The sequence below is a fragment of the Ovis canadensis genome, chromosome 1 (genome assembly GCF_042477335.2).
Source record: "Ovis canadensis isolate MfBH-ARS-UI-01 breed Bighorn chromosome 1, ARS-UI_OviCan_v2, whole genome shotgun sequence".
Lineage (NCBI taxonomy): Eukaryota > Metazoa > Chordata > Mammalia > Artiodactyla > Bovidae > Ovis > Ovis canadensis.
The window spans coordinates 183,067,872-183,092,270 of record NC_091245.1 but is presented as its reverse complement, the minus strand read 5'-3'; the positions used below and the strand labels follow the sequence as shown (position 1 = coordinate 183,092,270).

Here is a 24,399-nt window from a genome sequence, read left to right as displayed (position 1 = left end):
GGAAAGAATGCATCTCTGTTCATTGGATTTGTAATTTAAAGTCAATCAGAAGGATGTAAATTTGAGAAAAAGAATGTTTATTTGATATTTAGATTTGTGCTTTAAAACTTAGGCTGTGCCTTGCTAGTTATTTCATTTTAACTCTTCTGTCCCCATCATCTCCAATCTCTACCTGCTAATTTTTGCCTTTTGTTTCATGATGAAAACTGAGACAGTTAAGCATGACATTGTTCACATAATCTTTTCAGTGAAGATGTTTTAGATATGCTTATATTTGCTGCATACCCAGCTTCTAATGGTCTCTACCTTCAACAGTTAGACAGGAAACTTAGGTGAGGTTTTTATTCTCCAATGTCTAGAAACCTTTATTAAGATTACAAAAAATATCACTGAACTTGCCAAAGTCACTTTATATTCTAATTTAAATTTTCAAAATCTAAAAATGGGAAAACTTTCTCAAGCACAGAAAGAGACTTAATGGGAAATAAAATGTTTTATTATAAAAACTTTGAGCTTTCACAATAAACTGAGACTTCAGTTCAGTTCAGCTCAGTCGCTCAGTAGTGACTGACTCTTTGCGACCCCATGAACCACAACACTCCAGGCCTCCCTGTCTATCACAAACTCCCGGAGTCCACCCAAACCCATTTCCATCAAGTCAGTGATGCCATCCAACCATCTCATCCTCTGTCGCCCCCTTCTCCTCCTGCCTTCAATCTTTCCCAGCATCAGGGTCTTTTCCAATGAGTCAGTTCTTCGCATCAGGTGGCCAAAGTATTGGAGTTTCAGCTTCAACATCAGTCCCTCCAATGAATACACAGAACTGATCTCCTTTAGAATGGACTGGTTGGATCTCCTTGCAGTCCAAGGGACTCTCAAGAGTCTCTCCAACATCACAGTTCAGAAGCAGCTTGGTGACACTGAAATTTTGCATATAGTACAGACTGTTATTTCTATAGATGCTTATTAGATATGTGAATTCAAACATGATGAAATTAATTTTTATGTTCCTTGAAGATAAGCCCATCTTTAGAAACTATAATCTCAGTGAAGCTTTATAATCTTTCTTGCCTTACTTCTTTGTGTCAGACTAAAAAGTTGGAAACTAGTTCTTTAAAATACCCTCCTTCCTCATAGACAATAGTTTCATTGATTGTCAAATAACATAGCTAAGTTATTCTGGTAACATATTTTCACTGTTATCCTCCTTCCTCTTGTATTTATTTGCCTTACAGTCTGGAATCTTTCTGGTTCAAATCTCAATGGAATAGCAGACTGAAAATATTGCTTCCATCCTTTCTTCTTCCTTTCCCCAAAGATGGTTCTGTTCTTCATCTTAAGTTAGTTCAGTCACTACAAGAAAAAAAAAAAGATGCAATCAATAGATAAAATATGAAAGGTAAAATGTGAATTATTAGAAGCATATAATGGGTAAAAGAGAATTCATTGTTATATACTATTTTTGTGTGATTCAAATTTTTTATAATAAAAAAGTTTTTAAATGCAATCAGAATAATAAAAATTAAACTCAACCAACTGATGAGTTTGTTGCCTAGTTTTAAGAAGACATGGATTCAGGGAATTTCAGGGCACAGACTGTAGAATTGACCTTATCTTGACACATTATAGTTTTATGTAATTTAATATAGTCAGTCCAGGCTTTAAAGTTACTTTGTATTACTATGTAAAAGGCAAAAGCTCAGGTCTGAAGCTACAGACAGAGAAGCCTGTCATCACTTCCCATTAATTTTGAAGTTTCATCTACTTTTAAATCTCTAGTGTCTTTATTTTCTAGTTAAAGCTGTTTTTAAATTCTGCTTATTCTTTGCCATAATAGATAAAATACTTGAGTCTGACTCAAAGACTTTCCATTTTGTTATCAATACTTTTTCCTTTTTTTCCTTCAGTGTACCAAGTTACTGCCTTAAGGCAAACAAGTTCTATTGTGTCAGTGTGTCATAGTAGAAAGAGCATTGGATTAGGAGTCATGCTTTCCCACAGACTAGCTTTATGACTCTGGACATTTAATTACTCCTTAAAAGTTTCTAATCTTAAATCTTCTTCAATTTCCCATTTGAGAATTTTTAACCATTCAAAGCTGTATATCTTTTAAAAATGCCTTTTCTGGGTTAAGGTACTAGGATACTCTGTATTTTGCCCCCGTCTGACCTAAATGCATCCTGACAGTATCTCCCCCCTCAAATCTTAATTTTTAAGTTTGCATTCCCAGAAAAACTCCTCTTGACTTTTTTTGTTGAATTTTTTTCAAATAGATATTATTTTTTATAATAGTTTTAGATTTATGGAAAAATTGAGAACATAGTATGCAAAGTTCTTATGTATCCCACACCCGCTTTCCCTTAATATTTTATATTACTGTGGTACATTTGCCACAATTAATGAATGAGTGTTTATTAACTAAAGTACATGGTTTATTCAGATTTCCTTAGGTTTTACCTAGTGTCTTTTTCTGTTCCAGAATCCCATCCAGGAAACCATATTACATTTAAAGACTATATTTTTAGAAAAGTTCTATTAGGCTCAGTTGCTCAGTCATGTCTGAATCTTTGTGACCAATCACTTGGACTACAGCCTGCCAGGCTCCTCTGTTCATGGAATTTTCCAGGCAAAAATACTAGAATGGGTTGCTGCAGGGGTCCAGCCCCGGTGGATCCAGGGAATTCGAAGTGAGGACGGCGTTGGTGAGGAAAGACTTATTTGTTTATTAATATAAGATTAGATTAAGAAACAATAGTATAGTAGGAAAATTAAGTGGAAAAAGAAGGCTGAATAACTTGGCTTACGGGGAAGGCCAATAAAGTTCCAGACAAGGAGCTTGCACCATCTACGTTGGGCCGCTGGCGCCCGCTTGAATATCTAAGGGTGCCCCTCCTTAGGCTCCCTTTCGCGCGGGTCTTAAAAGCCAGGGCAAGTAAGTAGACTTAGTGAGCTGCCCCGCTCCAGTTGGGAATTCAGCCTGAAATTAGAGTAAAGAGGAGACACGGGGGAAACCAGTCCAGTGACTGGCTCCGTCCTCTATTGTTCAGAAGGCCTTTTATACTTTTGATAAAACATGGAGCTCAATGGGTAACACAAAGTTATGCAGTGTTAGCAGTCCAGACTCCTATCAAAACCAGGCTTTTCTCTCTGCATACCTAATTGTGTACACAAGTCTTAGGTGATTTACATCATCTTCCAGCCAAAAGGGCCAATTAACATTTTACAGCCTTTTTCTGATAAGGGTTTGTCAACCAGAAGACTTATTTGTGTTGATCTTCCCAAAGTCTGGTGCCATTCTCAGAAAGCACTAAATAAAGTTACATTCTTACATAGCAAGGACACAAGAGGAGTGCAGGGTTATATAACAAAGAGAAAAGTAATTAACTCAAAAGTCTAGTGTTGCTAACATCAAAACTACTATATATCTTTTTCCATATCCCGTTTACATTGATTAACATCCTCCCAGGTGCCTAAAAGATAAAGAAAATGGAGGCCTGGCAGCAGTCATTGAGTCAACAGTGAAAACCCTCTACCAATACGATTTTTAACTCTTTAGAAAAGGCTGTGTATCTTTAAGATGCTTTTAAGCTTTGTGCCTCTCGAGGTTAGGGGCGATAAGCAATTCACAAGCTGTAAGAGGTCCAGGGGAACCTGTTAGGCAAGCTAGAGAGTTATCAGAGGGGGTTTAAGCTGAAACATCCATTTCAAATGCAGAAGACTAAAGCCCTGATTTGACTTTTTCCAGAGAATATTAGAAGAGTGGAAAAGCAGGCAGATTCTTATTTTTTGGGGGGTGGATGCTCAGGAAATTCCAGGGGGAAAACCTGAGGTCTGATTAGCCTTACCATCAGAGCTCTGCCGCATGACCTTGTAATGGGTGGAATTCCTCACGCTGGCTCCTGGCAGGTTGCCATTTCCTCTTCCAGGGGATCTTCCCTCTCCAGGGATCTAACCTGCATCTCCTATGTCTCCCGCCTTGAGAGGTGGATTCTCTACCACTGGCCACCTAGGAATCCCAGAGCAGTTTTAGGTTTGCGATAAAATTGAAAGGAAAGTACAGAGATTCCCCATGTACTCCTCTCGGAATAGTATACTTTTTACTAAGGTTTAAACTACATTAACCTGGAGAAGGAAATGGCAGCCCACTCCAGTATCATTGCCTGGAAAAATCCATGGACAGAGGAGCCTGGCAGGCTACAGTCCATGGGGTCGCCAAGAGTCAGACACAATTGAGATACTATCACTCACTCACTCAACCTACATTAGAGGTTGACATTTAGGTAAACTAGAAATAAGCACAAAACCACAAACTAAGATTTATTAAACGTTTCATATGTGTCTGAGCTTATTGAGGGTTTAGCATTTGAGGGTTTATACTCCATATGGTGCTAGTGGAACCTGCCTTCTAGGGCAGAAGCCGTAAGAGATGCCGCTTAGATTTCTGGGTTGGGAAGATCCCCTGGAGGAGGGCATGGAAGCCCACTCCAGTATTCTTTCCTGGGAGAATCCCATGGAGAGAGGAGCCTGGCAGGCTGTGGTCTACAGAGTCCCGAAGTGTCAGACTTGACTGAAGCAACTTAGCACCCATGCATGCACACTCCAGAAATAGTGTACTGGATTTAAATCTTGGTTCTGGTTTCTAGTTGTGGGACAGTGGACCTTGTGTTTCTCATATCAGAAATGCTAGTTGTTAGCAATGCTTGGATTACTATATTAGCACAAAAGCCCCTGTACTGTAGGTACTTTATTTCCCCATTTTAAAGATGAAGACAAAAGATTTAATGATATTAAAGGAATTGTCTGAAGTAGTAGGGCCAAGATTTGAATTTAAGCAGTCTGAATTTAGAACCCATACACCTTTAACTTTTATACTTTATTTTCTTCTAATTAGTAAGAAACAGATACAAAAGAAACTAAGGGATCAAAGAAATGACTTTTTAAATGTGATCCTAAGAGTCTTGTGGTTACTTACGTTCTTAATCAGCTATTCTTTCAGAACTGGTTCAATGAAATGGTGACCTTGTTTTAATAGACCACCCAATACTTTAGACATACCTGTTTTCCAGTATTATTTTTTATGAAAAGTAATTATTAATATATTTTATAACTAAAAATAATGTATGTGCTGTATAGAAAGTATTAAAAATGCAGAAAAGCATTTAAAAACAAAGTGTATGATTCCAGTGCTCACAGACAACTGCTTTTTTTAAGATTATGTATACTTTCTATTTAAAAACTTTTTCCAAGTTTTATTCAGGTATGATTGATAAAAATTGAATATATTTAGCTTGTACAGCATGATTTTTAAAAAGGTATACAATGTGATATTTTAATAAACTTATACATTGTGAAATGATTACCATAATCTAGTTAATTAACACATCTATCACCTCACATAGATTTTTCTTTTCCTTTGTGGTGAGAACACTTAAGATTTACTCTCTTAGCAAATTGCAAGTATATAATACAATATTATAATCAGCATGCTGTACATGACTATAATCAGCTTACTGTACATAGATCGCCCAAACTTATCTATCTTATAATATCATTTGGGAAGAAATAAACAGAAAACTGAGGGTTTACTGAAGAGTATAAAATTACACTCCAAATTTTATTTGAAAGTCAAGCTCCACCTTAAATGACAATACTAGCAATTACAAGTTTTTATATGAGTATATCTTTGTTAATTTTTTTTTAAAATAAAAAGCCATTTTCTAGGAATGTGTTACAAAAATATTTGGCTTCAGCAAACAAATTCTCAGATCCTAGAACCACTAGTAATAATAATGTGAATATGCCCTTTGTATTCACATGTACTTCAGTTTGGGCCTATGTAAATAGTTTAATAATGTTTATTATTATTAGATATATCATTTTCTTAGTCTAAAACATTCTGTTTGTTAGTTCTAGCTAGGATTTCTTTTTAGAGGCTGGGGAAGCAGGCTTTATAGAATGGTGGGTGAGAGTTCAATTTTGTAACTTCTTGCGAGATCTTGTGCAAATTATTTACTCTCTGGAGCTCAGTTTATTTCTGTGAAAAATTAGGATAATGTCCAATTACTTCATAGTGTGGCAGGGAGGGTTAAATTTAGTAATTATGTGAAGAAAGTTTTTAAGCTGTTATATGACAGGCAAAATATAAATTGTGGATGTGAATCATTACTAGTTTGAAGAGATTCATAATACATAAAAAAATGAGGACATCTGGTTTAGGAATAAAAGGAGAAGATATATTATCATTTAATGAATTTTTACTATGGGTCAAACACTTTGTATCTATTTTCATTGACTGCATGTGCCCCATTTTTCCTAATGAGGAAATAAAATCATGGAAAATGAGACACTTGGTTTTCACAACTAGTAAATGTGGACACTTAATGCAAATTCAGGTTTATTTGACTTTAAAGCCCATGGTTTTTTTTCCGCTAAAACGCTCTTATTTCCTGCACACCTAGAGATGAAATGTACCATCCATGAATAATTGAGAATAAGATGAAAAGCTAATCTTTCAAGTTCTCATTAAGATACAATGATGCTTTGTAGTTATTATTCCTCCTTTTACTTTCTTTAAATATTTCAAAATGATTTCCTTCTTTTTAATCAGCACTGTGAGTTAAACAGAAAACTTTGTGAAATTTCTGGTATAATTAAGTAACTAAATATTATATATCACCAGCTAGGTTATCCCAGATCACTTATCTGAAGCATCACAAAGAACATTAATGGTTTATAATGCATTTAACAAATGAGTATTTTATAAAGAAATAAAAATTCTTAATTTTGGTGAAGCAAATGTTATTTAATATATTTCATAATACATTTAATATATTTAATACATTAAATATGTGTTAAATATATATGATACATTTAATATATTTACATATTTCAATTGATATTATATAATATCTAGGCCATCATGATTTCACATTCATTGATGAGAATTGCCTACTTTATACACAAAATATCCTGATGGAAACCAATATTTAAACATTTCTTATTCTCTGGAGAGGGTCTGAGAAAAGGTGAGTTCCAATGTATGAATAGTTTGAGTAATCAAAGAAATGTGGGTTACATGCATGGATTAAGAAAACTTAACTTCCAAGTCATGCTTAACTTCCAAGTCAGCTTTTCATTGTGTAACTTATTTTGTTGGAAACATTGGGTTGACCAAAACGTTCACTCAGGTTTTTCCATAACACATTACTGAAAATTTATACATTTTTTTATTTTTTAAAAATCTAAGAAATTAAAGTTTACTAATATGTAGATTGTTGCTGACACTGTCAAAGTATCATTTACACACATTGTAAGTTATATGAAGTGTTCTGAGGTAGGGGTGGGCATTGATTTGCTTTAAGATTTGGAGGTTTTGAATTTTATCTGTGCCTTGTGATGGGTCTTGGATTACATTGTCCAGTGTTAAATAGATAAACTCTCACAAAACAAACCAACTCTGGGAAAAGATAGCAGAATAAAGATAAATACTAATAAGCACATTTCAACAAGAATATCTCTAATGCATTGCATGAATCTTTTGTTGGCTATATTACAAAATTTTTTAAAAATGATGATTTAATCATATTTGACACTAAGTCAACCAAAAATAGGGCATCCGTGGTAGCTCAGCTGCTAAGGAATCTGCCTGCAGTGCAGGAGACCCCAGTTCAATTCCTGGGTCAGGAAGATCCCTGGAGAAGGGATATGCTTGGGCTTCCCTGGTGCCTCAGACAGTATCAAGAATCCACCTTCAGTGCAGGAGATGTGGGTCCCATCCCTGGATTGGGAAGAGGGCATCTCTGGAAGAGGGCATGGTAACCCACTCCATTATTCTTGCCTGGAGAATCCCCAGGGACAGAGGACCCTGGCAGGCTACAGTCTGTGGGGTCGCAAAAAGTCTGACATGACTGAGCGACTAAGCACAGCACAGCACAACCAAAAATAATGACCAAGAGGTCTATTTGAAATTTGGACTTACATTCACTGTCATTAAGGGATGAACCTCACCCTGAGTATATGGCATGCCTTGAGAAAAATGACTGAAATAATGCATGAAAAATATGACAGCAAGCAATATCACATTTATTTGTCAGCAAATGGTATTAGAAGATGCATAGAAAATATTGAAGATTTGAATAAATAAGTATCTGAATAAATTATATAGTATGAAAGGTTCATTGTATAGATACATGGAAATATCACTATTTCTAGCATTTCAACCAATGATATTTGATAGGCTCAATTTTAGTAATACGAAGAACTATGATTTATGAATCACTAAAAGGATTACTGGAAAAGATACTTGCCAAGCATCAAAATACCCTCTAATTTAAAAATGCATTCTGAAAAAACTATGTTAACATAGTTTTGTAGTGTTGGAGTGGTCGGTGTGGTTGGAATGGAAAAAGATTTCTGGATAAGATTACCGAGCAACTTCCACACATGAAATTCATCTACTCATCACATATAAGCAAGCTATTTTAGCAAATCAATTAAAATGAAAGGATGCACAAGTGCTGTAGGGTGTCATTGATGTGACTTTTTAAAAATAAAATCTTTAAAATGTAGTAGAAAACAGAATCAAATATAGAAGTGGAGTCTTTACAATACTTGGTAGTAAGATGGGAGAGTAGCTGTCATATTATTTGCACCCCTTGAGGTTTGCTGGTTATTCAGTGGGAGATCACTGAGAAGTGATATGAAAGTTGTTGCAGTTATGCATTTTTCCTTTACAGAATAAGAATTCTAATTTTGCTGACTTTTCTGTGATAACAGGTGCTCTATTAACATATATTTTTGGAAAAAGAAACATACTTGATCTTTTTTTAAAAAGAATCATACTTACAGTGAATGAGAAGATAACTGCTTTTTGAAAGATCCATAGTATGGAGCGGACATTTTCATATTGAATGTTTGTTGTTATTTTCAAGTTGTGTGACTGTTGCCAAAGCCAATGTAATTGTAAAACTCTAGTTTCTGTATAATTTTAAAACTGCATAAAACTGTATCTGAATGTTTTTTAAAACTTGAAATAGAATTTTATAACTTGTTATAAAATCCTCCAAATGAAATCTTTAAATAGATTAACAGGTTTTTTTTGGTTAAAAAAATAAAGGTGCTACATGTACCTCTTAGTTTTTAAGAATGACTAGTTGACACATGGGAAGATAGAAATTTACTAGCCAAATTTCAACAAAATCTTTTATAAAATTGGTGGTTGGGATTGAAAATTGAGTACTGTGATTTAATAAGCACAGCTAATGATGCTCTTCTTCCATTTGGATCTACTATTTTGTGAGGCTTTCCCCCCTCCATGGCAACCACTACAAGCTAAATATAACAATAATCTGAACATAGTACCAGATTTTCAAATGACTGTTTCATAAAGGGTAAAACGAAGCTGAAATACCAAGAATGACAAATATTTAATCTTATTATACTCTAAAAATCTTATTTTTCTTAGTGACAACAAGAATGTTTGAAAATTGTTGATAAATAAAACATTAAAGTTTACTTTAAAAACTGTTTATTTCTTGTTTATCTCATTCTTTAATACACCTATTACTCCATATGTTCTATAATACAAACATATATATAATATGTTTATTAATATGTTTATTATATATTACATATATAATACAAATGGTAGTATAAGTCTGTAATTTATAAATAATTGTATATATTGGAGGGTGGGCTTATATTTAATCAGTGCCTAGTCAGAGAAACAAACATGACTCAGAACAGAGGGATTTTAATCCAAGGAATTGGTTGCAAAAGTGTTGGAAAGTCTGGAGGAAAGAAAAGAAGGTGGCAGTGTTATTTAGCAATGAGCACCTGTAGGAAGCAGGCCTTCCCTGGTGGCTCAGACTGTAAAGAATCTGCCTGCAGTGTGGGAGACCCAGATTCTACCCCTGGGTCAGAAAGATCCCCTGGAGAAGGAAATGGCAACCCACTCCAGTATTCTTACCTTGAAAATCCCACGGACAGAGAGAGAAGCCTGGCAGGCTATAGTCCATGGAGTCACAAAGAATCAGACACGACTGAGAGATTAACACTAACACCTGTAGAAAGCAATGGAAAGTTTTGGTTACCTAGAGCTTACGAGCACTGAGCTGCTGAGGAAGCTGGAGCCCCGCTGAGGTTGTGAATGTTAGAATCGCCATGGCCACTGCTTCACGGGAAGCCAGGTAACCACACTCCTACTGACAGGGCAGGAGCCCAGGGGTCCACAGTTCCTCCAGTGCTGTTGGACTTGCCAAGGCTGGTAGAGCTTCCAGTCACCTGTGATGGCTGCTGCTGTTCTGCAGCTGTGGTCCTATTGCTGCAGCCAGCAGTCCTGAGAGCCAGATCCCAAGATCTGTGCTACAAGATCTCTGTGCTACAGAGGCTGCTGAAACACCATTGCAGCGATTGCTGGTTTCAAAAACAAAAGGGAAAAAAATTCCCTTTGATCATCTGCCAGTGCTACCCATCCCAGCAAAGCAATCTAGGAAATGTAGTTTTCAGGTTCAGCCACATAAGAGAGCATGGAAGAGGTGGGAATGGAGTTGAGAACCAACAGACAAATGATCTACATAGAGTTCAAAATATTTTTACTGATAGGATGTATATTTTTAAAAATTGGAGAATCTATTGATCTAGAGTACAGGGGTAGTAGCTCAGTAGTAAAACCACATATTCCTCCAAATTTTGTAACTTGTTTTAGAAAATAGATTCTGGTTTGTTATCTAAAGCTAAGATTGTTTTTCAGGAGGTACACACTGGCAATAAGTCATTTATTTATAGCCAGTGTCTGTTTTGATTAGTAGTTACAGTAACATTTCTTACTGGTCTATGTCCATGCCTTTCCAGCTATAAATATTTTAGGTATCACCCACCACTGACTAAAAACTGCTCTGATTTATTATTTATTTCTATACACTCATTAATTTAACTTTAAAAATAATAGGGGTTTCCTTGATAGCTCAGTTGGTAAAGAATCCACCTACACTGCAGGAGACTCAGGTTCCATTCCCGGGTCAGGAAGATCCCCTGGAGAAGGGATAGGCTATCGCCTCCAGTATTCTTGGGCTTCCCTGGTGGCTTAGCTGATAAAGATATACCTGCAATGCAGGAGGCTTGGGTTCGATCCCTGGGTTGGGAAGATGCCCTGGAGAAGGGAAAGGCTACCCACTCCAGCACTGGCCTAGGGAATTCTGTGGACTGTATATAGTTCATGGGGTCACAAAGAATGGGACGTGACTGAGCGACTTTCACTTCAGTTAAATGTAGCACCGGGGAAACTTCAGAATTTTTAAAAAATATATGACATTTCATTTTATAACAAATATTTTATAATATTTTATTTTCAAGTATATTGTAAACATTCAATTAAACTGCTATAGGATTAATTATTGAATGGCATATTGAATTAAATGCATTTATTGGTGAAGGGAGTATAGTTAAATAAGTTTGTTTTATACAAAACCACATGAATTGTATTAAAATATTAGCTTAAAGTGCTTTTCAGTTTATTTCAGTATCAAATTTTGGGGTATGACTTCATAAGTAATGTGTATTGAAATCCCAGATCATTAAATTTCTAAAATGACATCCACAATGATGATTTATTTCTTTCATAACCCTTTTCATAATTAATTCAGATTTAATTATGGGCAGTATTCTTCTCTTATTGATTACTAATAAAAGCTATTTCCTGGTGAGACACTTATTTTATGTTCATATTCTACATAGATGATGTTGGGTGTATTATTTGTGTTGTGGAAGGTCCATTTATTACATTTTAAGTGGTAAAATGTCACCAGTTTGAAATAGAGGAGGACACTACATTTAATTTAAGCCTAAATTTATAGCTATTCAACATAAAGTAGAATATATTTTGATAATCTGATAATTTTGAAACAACCAATATAATTATTAAAGTATAATGTAATTCATTTAAAAATTTCTATTTCACAAGAATCCTGTAAATGTATCTGATACATTATACATTCTGATTGTATGTACTCTGATTAATGAGGTTTTCCTGTGTTTGTTGTTAATAGAAATGAAGAAGATTGAGATTTTATGTAAACTCTTTTCCAAAAACTTGATATAACCTTATATGTTTCAAAGGTTATGGTTGTAAACCTGTAACTTATCAGGGTTAAATGAGCTTTCTTAAAAATAAGAGATACCGTATCTGCCTATTTTGAATTATCCCTGTGGCCTGTTGCCTCAGAGGAGCTAGCAGGCTCTTATCATGCTGACTCTATTATTAATAACTGGCTTCAATATTACTGGACAGATTGTTATTAGTGTTTCCAACTCTTTAATCAAACTGGTTCCTGGTGTTTCTTTCATCCTGTTTGAAAGCTATTTATTTATACTCTGTTTTTCTTCATATCCTTTCTTTAAATTTTATTTTGAGATGTGTGTACTTTTTCTCAAATATGTTTAAAATAAATGTTGAAATTATCTGGGGAATATAGCTGTTCTCAGACATGTTTCTTATCATTATTTTTTCTTCCCAAATTTCTTCCTAATCTGGCCAGTTTATTATTCTAGAAAATTTTGGGGTAGTTTTGTCAAGCCACTCCCTTTATTCCTTCAAATTCCATTTGGATTGAGTTTAGACCTGACTTCTACCACTTATTTGCTACAAGACTTTAGGCTCAGTTTCCTCATCTATAAATGAAAACATTAGTAGTACCTTTCTTATAATGCTGTGGGGAGGGGTAAATGAGTTACGTAGCACTAAATATAGTTATGTAGCATTAAGGGCAGTTATGTAGTACTACGTAGTTATGTAGCACTAAGTATAGTTCCTGACTCTGCAACAGTGGCAACTTTTATTATAAGAATGCATCCTTACTTATAGCAACGTTTTAGATGAGAACAATATGGAGTTGAGTTTTCGCGTATAGAGTTGCCAAGCAGAAAAGTGAGGATCTCCCTAACCTGCTGGACCAACAATGTCTATAGCAGTTAAGATACCTTTTTTATAACTTCTATGTAACTTTTATTTTTCCTGTGAAATACCCTCTGTAGTTTCTGTTTCTTTTTCCTTGTGCACTGAATATAATCCTATGAATAAATTATTATGAAGGTGTTGAGACTTTAAAGACAGTTACTAACACTGTTCTAGATTGTTTAGGAGAGAAGATTGAGCAGGGAGCAGATAGAGTTAATCTAGTATATATACCTAATACATTTTTCTAGAGCCAGGGAGATATTGAGAATGACATTTTTATGTTTTTTAATTTTTTGATTAAAATTGTATTGATTGTGTCATGAAAGTGCTCTCCTCTAAATTTCTGAAGATATTCATGTCATTTAAGATCAGTTTATAGAGGTAGTATTTAATAACAACAATAATAGTCAATGCTGCTGCTGCTGCTAAGTCACTTCAGTCGTGTCCGACTCTGTGTGACCCCATAGACGACAGCCCACCAGGCTCCCCCATCCCTGGGATTCTCCAGGCAAGAACACTGGAGTGGGTTGCCATTTCCTTCTCTAATGCATGCAAGTGAAAAGTGAAAGTGAAGTCGCTCAGTTGTGTCCAACTGTTCACGACCCCATGGACTGCAGCCTACCAGGCTCCTCTGTCCATGGGACTCTCCAGGCAAGAGTACTGGAGTGGGGTGCCATCAGTAATCTTGTAATTCAGACAATCTCTGTGTCTTCTCACATGACCATTTTTCTCCTGTGTATTTGTGGGGGGAAACGGTGATTGACTCATATCCATATTCAAGTCATTCTATGTAGAAGAGACTTTTGGCTTTTTACTATTCACTATTCACCATTTACTGGCCACTATTCAAAGTGCCACTGGTCACTCCTTGCAACTCTGAAGTATGTACTGTCTCATTAAGAAGTGCCTGTGTTTTCAGAGGTTATAGCATGGGAGCCATACGTTCCTATGGCTGTACTTTGATTTTTCCATCTTAGTCCAGGTGGCGCAGTGGTAAAGAATCTGCTTGTCAGTGCAGGAGATACAAGAGGCCCGAGTTTGAGTTGGCAAGATCCCCTGGAGTAAGAAATGGCAACCCACCCCAATATTCTTGCCTGGAAAATTCCATGGACAGAGGAGCCTGGTGAGCTACTGTCCATGGGATTCCAGTCAGATGCGACTGAACGCGCGTGCACGCACACACTCACACACACTCAGACAAGCTAGTAAACAGGGTTATAGAATATACCAAGCTGTCCACGTTTGGAAAGAAGGTTTGTGTTGCAAAAATGCACACCTCTTAGAATTTCATATTAGGCAACACTTTGAAAAAAACTACAAACAAACATCTGTGGCCACCTTGACATTGGGGAATTTCTCACTGTCCCGTCTTTCTTGTGATTCTCCTCTCTTCCTCCTCCCCTCTCATTTCTATGCTCCTCTACCTTCAAACTGTTATTTAGTTATGCAGCACACTTTAAACACACAAAAAGAATTATTCAAGTTTTACTCTTTGACCCTAACCAGCTTAAAACTATTTTTCTCAAAGGATATGGTTCCATTCCTACAAGGAAATCTAAGACCAGTTTCAGACTTATTCTAGAACATATGTTGTAGATGTGAAAGAAATAATAGATAAGTAAAATGTCCATCATTGCAACATGACTCATATTTTCACTCCTCCCCCCCTTTTTTTTTATAATCTAGGCAATAAAGGTATCTTTTGGGAATGTTCTTGTGAACAATCTTAAGCTATTACGTTTTTTTTTTCCTGTTTAGCTTCACATAATATAAAAACATTAATGATCCCTGAGAAAGGACTTGGCAAAAGTATACCTGGGCTAGGGGTATGTATTCAGATGTTTTTGAGTTTAGTTGATTTGTTTTCAAAATTTAAAAAAATTCCGTCTTTTGTTTACTTTTGGAAGTATTCATTTGCCAAGTCAACAATCTCTGATCCAATTACACTGTAACCCTAAAATTAATGGCATTTGATGCTCCAGGGCAATAGGTATCACTTATTTCCACATCATTTAAGAAGTACATGTACTGTGCACTTGTAGAAGACTCTTTACTAGGCACCTTGGGGACGATGGACAAAATTTACTTAATGACTCTGTAAGCCACACTGTTGGAGAAAAAGCTATCTTCAGTCTAACGTCTGTACCCACCCTGCAACACACAGACACATACACGTCTTTCACAGGCATATTTTAAATTTAGGTATATATGCTTGTTTTGTTTAATTTCACTTTAGTTTTTTGCGGAAAGTGCAGGAAGTGTAAGGCACTGCATTGTATGGGATATTACAGGAAGTAGTGGCAAGATTATCTGCTTGTTCTAATATTATTTACGTGTCTGTCCCCCACCAGCCTGTGAAATCCTCACAAGCAGAAACTACATCACACGTATTATCTTCACTTTTCACTCTCAAGTATAGTAGTATGGCACATATTTGGGCACAAAATACATGTTTAGTTAACACGCAAAGATCAGAGTGGTTAAATTCTCTCTTGCAGAATAAAACTTTAGTGTAAAAGTCTTCAGAATATATCTAAATGGTTCAAAGTTAAAACCAACTACATAAAAATCATAGGATATTATTCAGCATCTATAACAAATCATTTATAATTAAATCTTTGCTTTTCATGCCTCTCAGGCTACAGAAAACAAGAATTTTTAAATTATATTTTACATTATTTATTAATTATTTAAACAATCACTTGCATTAGTATTTGATATTTGAACTAGGGAAACTTTAAGAACTGTATAGTTTCTTTCTTTCTTTCTTTCTTTTTCTTTTTTAAACATCGGGCTTTGAGGAGAATAATGTATGGGAACTACATATAATGCTACTTCTTGTGTAGTCACCAAGTTGTGTTTGACCCTTTTGCAACCCCGTGTCTCTAGCCCACTAGGCTCCTTCTGTCCATGGGATTTTTAGGCAAGAATACTGGAGTGGGTTGCCATTGGGTTTTATGAATTGATAGCCTTATTGGTTACAAATTATTATATTTTCCACTTCAAGCAAATGGTTGCATATACTATGGACATTGGGAAACAAAGAAAGATGATTAAATGGATTATGTAACCTTTTTAAAATAGAGTTCAGTTCAGTTCAGTCGCTCAGTTGTGTCCAACTCTTTGCGACCCCAAGAACTGCAGCATGCCAGGGCTCCCTATCCATTACCAACTCCCGGAGTCCACCCAAACCCATGTCCATCGAGTTGGTGATGCCATCCAACCATCTCATCCTCTGTCATCCCCTTCCTCTCCTGCCCTCAATCTTTCCCAGCATCAGGGTCTTTTCAAATGAGTCAGCTCTTCATATCAGTTGGCCAAAGTGTTGGAGTTTCAGCTTCAACATCAGTTCTTCCAATGAACACCCAGAACTCATATCCTTTAGGATGGACTGGTTGGATCTCTTTGTAGTCCAAGGGAATCTGAAGAGTCTTCTCCAACACCACAGTTCAGAAGCATCAATTCTTTGGTGCTCAGCTTTCTTTAGAGTCCAACTCTCACATCCATACATGACCACTGGAAAAACCATAGCCTTGACTAGACAGACCTTTGTTGACAAAGTAATGTCTCTGCTTTTTAATATGCTGTCTAGGTTGGTCATAACTTTCCTTCCAAGGAGTAAGCGTCTTAATTTCATGGCTGCAGTCACCATCCGCAGTGATTTTGGAGCCCAGGAAAATAAAGTCAGCCACTGTTTGCACTGTTTTCCCCATCTATTTCCCATGAAGTGATGGTACCGGATGCCATGATCTTAATTTTCTGAATGTTGAGCTTTAAGCCAACTTTTTCACTCTCCTCTTTCACTTTCATCAGGAGGCTCTTTAGTTCCTCTTCATTTTCTGCCATAAGGTTGATATCATCTGCATATCTGAGGTTATTGATATTTCTCCCGGCAATCTTGATTCCAGCTTGTGCTTCTTCCAGCCCAGCGTTTCTCATGATGTACTCTGCATATAAGTTAAATAAGCAGGGCGACAATATACAGCCTTGACGTACTCCTTTTCCTGTTTGGAACCAGTCTGTTGTTCCATGTCCAGTTCTAAGTGTTGCTTCCTGACCTGCATGCAGGTTTCTCAAGAGGCAGGTCAGGTGGTCTGGTATTCCCATCTCTTTCAGAATTTTCCACAGTTTATTGTGATCTACACAGTCAAAGGCTTTGGCATAGTCAATAAAGCAGAAATCTGGAACTCTCTTGCTTTTTCCATGATCCAGCGGATGTTGGCAATTTGATCTCTGGTTCCTCTGTCTTTTCTAAAACCAGCTTGAACATCTGGAAGTTCACGGTTCATGTATTGCTGAAGCCTGGCTTGGAGAATTTTGAGCATTACTTTACTAGCGTGTGAGATGAGTGCAGTTGTGTGGTAGTTTGAGCACTCTTTGGCGTTGCCTTTCTTTGGGATTGGAATTACTAGACACTTAAACAAAATGTACTGAGAGTTATGGGTGTAAATTAGAAGAAAAATTTGCACCATGCTATATTGGTAAGCAAGGTAAGAGGAAGCATCAAGATATGCTGGATTTGACTCATAACCACAGAATCTTCTGGGTAAATGAGGTTTGAGTTAGCATTAGATATTGGGAGATAATATGGTATAGAAATTAAACACATTATCTCTAAACCAGACAGGCTGGATTCAGGTCTCATTATTGTTTTGCTGTGTGATCTTGAGCAAATCACTTAACCTCTCTGTTTCTTCATCTGGAAAATAAAACTGAAAATAATGCTTACCTCATAGGGTCATTATTAGGATTTAGTGAGTTAATAAATGCAAAGTACTTATAGGAGTGCCTGGCACATAAGGACTTAAGCATTAGCTATCATCATTATCATTATTATGTTAACCTGGTCAATTCCTTCCTTTTAAATTTAATTTAATTTTTTATGTGAAACTGAGAATGGCTACATGGCTTGCTGAGGTTACACAAAGTATTCATAATAACACTGGGACCAAAACTAGTTCTTAACTTCCCCCTTAGAATCTTTCTACAGGATGAAATTGCCCCATGGCATATCAACATATGAAACAATTTAACTTAATAACTTTATAACTTCAGAGCCTGGTTGTCAATTAGGATTATTGTTTCATGTGGTGCAATGGTTAATTTAATACATGGGTCACCAGTTCCAGCAGGGAAAGTGTATCTTGAACTCTAGAAAGTACTAAGAACATGTCACTTATTGTGCTTGGAATCTAGTAAGGTATGCAGATATGGAGAAACTATTGAGATGTTGTGCATTTTTCACTAAGCGAAAATATTTGTTTTTCTTTTTTAATTCAACTAACTGGTTGTTCTTTAGAAAAGGTGAATAGACTTCATGGTCCTTTACATTCCTTTTGGTTACTGTTGGTAGGAATCAAATACTGTCTTCTTATTCTCCTTGGGTTTGAAAAGGTACTTTTAAACAAAGGAATTGATGCTTATACAGTGAAGTAGTTTTGTTTATGCAAAGGAACACAGCCTGCTTTGAGAGATAAACCAAATAAAAAAGATGATTTTACAGTTAATATACTTAATTATTGGTGCCTAAATGCAGAGTTTGAATAGGTCAGAATCAGTTATATTTTTCATTTTTATATAAATTTTCTTTAGAATATTTAGCCTCTATTGTACTGTTCCTAAGTTCTCGCTAAGTGACACACAGCCAAACTGTACAGAAATATTTTAGGAAAGGTGGCTATCTAGGTACACAGGCAGAGTCTAGTTTAAAAAACTGGGAGACAAGGAGAAGGGCTTGAAACTAGTTCTGTTTTCTGATCTTTGTAATTCCATGGCTGCAAATGTATCACTTATGGGAGAAAAGGCACCTGGGAGGCGGGGGAAGGGGTGGGGAAACACGTGATGGGGTAAGGAGTGCAGTATCAGCATTATTTTGGTTCAAGCAACATGTAGCGAAAAAAAAATGATTAGAGGCATCAGACAAAGAAAAACATTTTTTTTTCCTTTTAAGGAAGCTTTATTTAGAAGCATTGATTATTTTTATTTTTTCCTCCTAATAAAAGAACAAGGGGTTTCTGCTGTGGTTTCAAATCCATATTCTATGTAATCTTGTCCTGCTAGTGATGGAAGCTTCTTGTGGGATTTATTTCTGTTGTTGTAACACTATGTACTATATGCATTGCACCTGTTCACACAAAGTACATGGCACTGTGATGTTTGTACAGATAGATGCTTCAAATAAGAAACCGATCTGCCTTCTTCTAGAGTACCAATCTATTAGTTACTTAATTCAACTGAATTCTTTTTCTGTCTGTGATTTTGCTTATGGTCTTGATTTATTTACTGAGGAATGATTTCTTCTTTGCAGTTATCAGTTTTGTCTGAGATCAGTTTTCCTATTGTATGGAGTCTGTTTCTTTCAGAGCCTCCTTTAAGACTGCTTTGACTTTAAAATCATTACTAGGCTTTTGTCAGAGCAGATTTGTTGACACTCTTTCCACATTAAAAAAAATAAATTTATAAGATTGCACAAATAGGCTATCTATTTCACTATTTCCTGCTAATATGCAAAAAATGTATTTATGATAATTACATGTACTGTATGCCAGAACTGAAACAATGCATTCCTCATAATGGAGCATAAATAAAGAAGGTGGAGCCAGCTGCTCTTAAACTGTTTATTTGCAGCAGTAATGCTATAGAGAATATACCTTTTTCACTCTGTTAGTCTGGCAATACTGAACCTGTTGCTGCATTAGACGAGTTGCATTTTGCTGGATAGGGGAAGGAAGGCTGTCTGCTGTCTGGTAGGAGGGCTTTGTCTGTGCCTTTCTCTCTCTGTTTCTTTCTGTTTTTCTTTCTCTCTCTCTCCCTTCTTCTCTCTCTCTCACTCGCTTGCTCTGTCTCTGTCTCTCTCTCCCTCTCTGCCCCCCCTCCCTCCCTCTCTCTTGCTCTCTCTCTCTCTTCCCGTCTCTGTGGTTTGTAAGGTAGGTTGCAGTGTGTGTATATACACAACATCAAGAGCAGGAAAATGGACTCATTAGGGAGGCAGGCAGTCATTACCACTCACACTGTACTTCCAGGGAGACACCGATTATGAGAAGAGAAACTCAGCGCTGGGGAAGAAGGTAGGGCAGACAACTTTCAAAAAAAAAAAAAATCCTGCTCCCTCAATCCCCCCTCTACCTATCATCTCCTTTAGCCCCCATGCTTTTATTCTTTCTCCCTTGAATTTTAATTTCCAGATTTAAGTTTGACAGAGCTATTGCTAGCTTAAAATTTGGAATATCTCTAGGAGGCCTCTCCTCTACTAATTTTCTTCCTACTTATTAAGGGTGTGCCCTTGTGATTTAGTTTAATTACTTTAAAAATAATTACAAACCTATTTTTGTCACTAAAGTTCCAAATAAATCAGTATCTTTCACTCTTTTAAAACAGACCCCTCCGTATGTTTGTCAGTCTCTTTGCTTTTCTGGTCTGTTTATGCAATTCCATCTGTCTGTCTATATATCATGGTGTCCTTATTTATTGCAAACTGGGTTTTGTTAGTTATGTGCCAATGAGTTTTAGCTGCAGTGACAGCGTGGGTATTACTAAAGTGAGACTCTTGTTCTTTGTTTTACATTGAAGTTTAAAGTCCATATTTACAGTTTAAATCCTTGAAGCAGTTTAAATACCTTTTGCCAGTATATTTATTTGATGGCATTGGCCATAAGGTGAAAGGTTGTCACTAAGGGTGGGTAAAAATCTAGTAATTATTTTTATTATTACATACTCCTCTATATTACATCTGGGGATGTATTTTGAAAGGAATAAGTTATTCTGTTTTGTAACTTTTATTTTGCAGATGAACTTTTACATTTATAGGGCTATCACTGTGGTTAGTAAGAATGCAAACTTTCTTAACAAGTTTTTATCTTGGGACAGTTTCCTTTTAGTATGTTACTGTTTATTATGCTTGGGGAGGGAGGAGTCGGGGGCTGGCCATCTTTTCACAAAGTGGAAGCTATGAAGTGTATCAGGCCATCTTGTGCAACAACTGTAAGTATTCATTTAACATTTCGGGAACTATAAATAATATATTTGTTAGTTCAAGCATAGTTTTGAGGTGCTTTCTTTTTCCTTTATTATTTATTTTTCTTTTTTATGGTGGGAAAAGTTGCCTTCACAACTAGCTGACATTGTTGAAGAGTTTTCCCAGAACAGTGTTCTTTGATTGAAAGAAGTAGTTAAATAGGTCCATTTGAAATGGTCTCCTTAGTGGAATTTTATTTGGGTTTGTCTGAAAGTAAAACTGTTACTCCTTTGACAAAAATTAAGTCAGGTGGTAAGATACACAAATATTTTCAGCATACACATAGCAGTGATAGAAAATGGATGCTAATCTATAGAGATCTTTGATAGTAATAATCACCTTTTTCATAATAAATTATTTATTTAATAGAAGTGACACTTTTTTTTTTTTTTAATTCCATTGGGCCTCTCTGACTACACAAAGAAGTCCATAAAGCAATATTCTTAACCCACCTGGGATGCTGGAGCAGATTCCCAAACACATTCTCGATGTTCAAACCTAGTAAAATGTTTATTAAAAATCCATTATTCTAAGAAGATGGTGAACTTTTGATACTAAAAGGTTTTTTCCCCTTTCTTTTAAAAAATTTGTTCAGAGACTTTTAATTTGCTTGTATTATAAAAAGTGTCTTTTAAGCTGGAAGGCCAGCTTTGACCAAGAGTAGTACAGATGCTAAAGACACTCAGTCAAGTCCTGTCAGGGATTTTTTTTAACCCTGAAGGTCTAAAGGGGAACTTTGAGGGAACCTACTGAAAGTGTATGTTCATATGGTATGCAATATATGGTGTTTCAAATGTGATTTTTTTTTCCATTTGAGACTTTTGACCTAAACATTTGTTTAAAAACTAGTGTCAAAGTGTGCATGTCTGATGCACCTGTCATTTTCTATATTAATATTATGAGAACTACCTAAAATTCAAATCTTTTAAAAATAAATCTTTACTATATCTCTTGACTAATAATTCTCTTTTTCTGTACACATGTATATGAACAGATACCTGTGTGCACATGCATATATATTTATGTTCTCATACATGTGTGGATAAAGGAAACAGATTCTTTGAGGATATGACATCTTAAAATTTTGTGTTAAGCATATTTAGGTTAATTAGAAGCAAACCAAAAAAAATAGGTTTTTAAGAGAAGATGAAAATTTCCTTTAACCTTCTAGAAAGAGTAACAGTAAACATTTAGTCATTTTTATGGTTGGTTTGAGTTTTAGAATGTGTATATATTTTCTTTTGCATTATAATTCTGAGCCTTCAGTAGATCTAAAATATTTTTAGCATGAAAAATAATCACAGCCTTTTCTTGGAGGGACTGTCACAATCTAAATACGGCAGGACATTATAAAAGGTGCATAAGTAAACTTAAAACCAGTGTATTCTGCTATATAGGGATTTGGAAAGCTGAAAGGCTTGCATCACAGGAGGGCTATAGAGTGCCAGAAGAATTTATTAACCAGCCTTACTGGTTATGGTGGGCTTTTCCTATCAGCACATGAAATCTGCCTGTTGAAAGCCCGAAGTCTTGGTCAGGTCACAGTATGTTTCGTTTTAATGTTGGAGCAGACAGTTATCTAACACACCCGCATGAGGAAGTGTTCTAAAGCAGTTATTTCATGCTTTGCCATGCCCTGTAGCTAAAACAATTTGGTATTGAGTGACGTGTTATGTGCTTTTTAACTCCTATCTGATGAAAATCAGTTTTGACTCCTTGAAAAGGACCAAAATAGTGGAATGCAAGGCAACGTAACTCAAATGCTAAGCACATGTTAGTTTAAACTTTTTTCTAACTTAAGGGGAGAATCACTATGGTCATTTTTAATATAAAGACTATATAGTGATTTCTTGGATTGTACTCATTAAGATTTCAAGACTTTTGGATACTTTTCTTCCTCACATTTTTTTCTCCAGAAGCCTACATTCATCAAAGAAATAGCAGCTGCATATTTTCCCCTGAAATGTGAACAAATAAATGGTATTCCTGTTTATTTATCTATTTTTGAATTTTAATGATTAGTCCTTGTGCTAATAAACAAATTCCCGTATTCATAAAATCTGGCACTTCATAAATATCCAATTGTGTGATTATCTACACATGTTCTGGCTTTCTATAAATATAGAAATTATCAGTGGCTGTGTTCATGAACTTACCCAAGCTTGAGTAGCGGCTAGTCCTGCTGCCACAGAGGAGCCAAGTTCAGACCCTGAGCAAATGCATTGCCCCAGGGTCTGGCAAGGTGTGTAGAGGCAGCATCTGGCTGATACTGCTAACTAGTGATCCTTTCTGGCAAAGGAAGCACTGATGTTGACATTCTTTGAATGCCACTAGTTCCAGCCTTCTTCAGTCCCAAGGGTGGCCTCTTTTAAGTCTAAAACTTGATAATAGATATTAGAGCTGACTTGTCTTGGAGGCCACTTTAGAAACATTTTAGCAAACTACATTTTTCAGTGGAAAATGTACTTTATTAAACTTCTACAAAGGAATAAGCTAGTACTTCACCTTAAGGTCCTTAGCCAGTGAGAATGTAATTAGCATGAAAAGTTGTGTAGCACTGAAAAGAAAACTTAAATATTTTCATTTATATGGCCATGTAACTATCACAAGCATATAGAAATCATATACTGCTTACATAGTAATAGTTCACCCCACATCAAGGGCAATAAACACTAGCAGTTGTGCAAGTTTGTACATCTAAGAGTTATTATTCAATTAGAAATCAACCCTTTTGTATGATTTTTTTTTCATGTTGTATAAGCCATTTTGGTTAGCTTATGCAACACTGGGTATTATTTATAATGTTTCTAGAGTCAGCATTGGCCATTTGATTCTTTGCTCCAGACTTTCAGATTACATATGCAATTCCTAGTTTATTTGGCAAAAACTTGGTGAATTTTGCAGTTTTCTTGTAAACCAGTCTTTCATGCATTTCCATCGCTTATGTAATTTCTAGCATTTTGCAGAATCCTCAGGGATTATAACCAATGGCAAATAACTAGCAAAATCCTTTCAATTCTTTACCGAAAACCCAAGGGCAATATCTGTATCCTAGAATTCCTAGAGAAAGTCTAAATTCATGTATTTTCCTGTAACATAGATATTATATATTTAATTATCAAGTAACATTAATGTCAGTTATGTTTAATGTATCAAAATAGATTCTTTGAGCTCTATTACTTCTAATTTCAATGTAGGCTGTGGGAAGAAATAATGCCATCTATTATTACTATCATGTATGTGTAACCACTACAGCAGATGTTAGAAACAACATTCAAGGGCCTATAAGAAAAAAGGGCTTTTCTGCCACTCTAGCTGTTCAGCTGTAATAATGAATAAGTGGCGTGCTATTTCCACACTAAACTGTGGAAAAATTATGCTTGACTTTGGCTTCATAACCTCTTCTCTAGGATCAAGCTTTTTTGGTGATTCT

The 24,399-nt window shown here is 35.8% G+C and overlaps 1 protein-coding gene and 1 long non-coding RNA gene across 39 annotated transcripts in view; one reads left to right on the top strand and one right to left on the bottom strand.

Moving 5' to 3' along the window:
- The window catches only part of ZBTB20 (zinc finger and BTB domain containing 20), an 838,712-nt gene that overhangs the window by 27,358 nt on the left and 786,955 nt on the right, over positions 1-24,399 (top strand). For 4 of the 38 annotated variants that reach the window (XM_069553860.1, XM_069553661.1, XM_069553911.1 and 1 more), the window contains exon 1: positions 19,515-20,019. The exons of 27 other annotated variants lie outside the window; for them this stretch is intronic. The gene's annotated coding sequence lies outside the window, so the exon portion shown is untranslated. Of the gene's footprint in view, positions 1-19,514; positions 20,020-20,465; positions 20,933-24,399 lie in introns of those variants that run through there. 7 more of the 38 variants (XM_069553923.1, XM_069553706.1, XM_069553734.1 and 4 more) reach the window with 4 other exon arrangements.
- On the bottom strand, positions 475-23,260 carry LOC138420794 (uncharacterized). The gene is made up of 3 exons (XR_011249318.1): positions 23,123-23,260; positions 9,968-10,061; positions 475-1,353 (listed from the first exon to the last, which is right to left on the bottom strand). It is a non-coding gene; the product is annotated as an uncharacterized lncRNA (long non-coding RNA).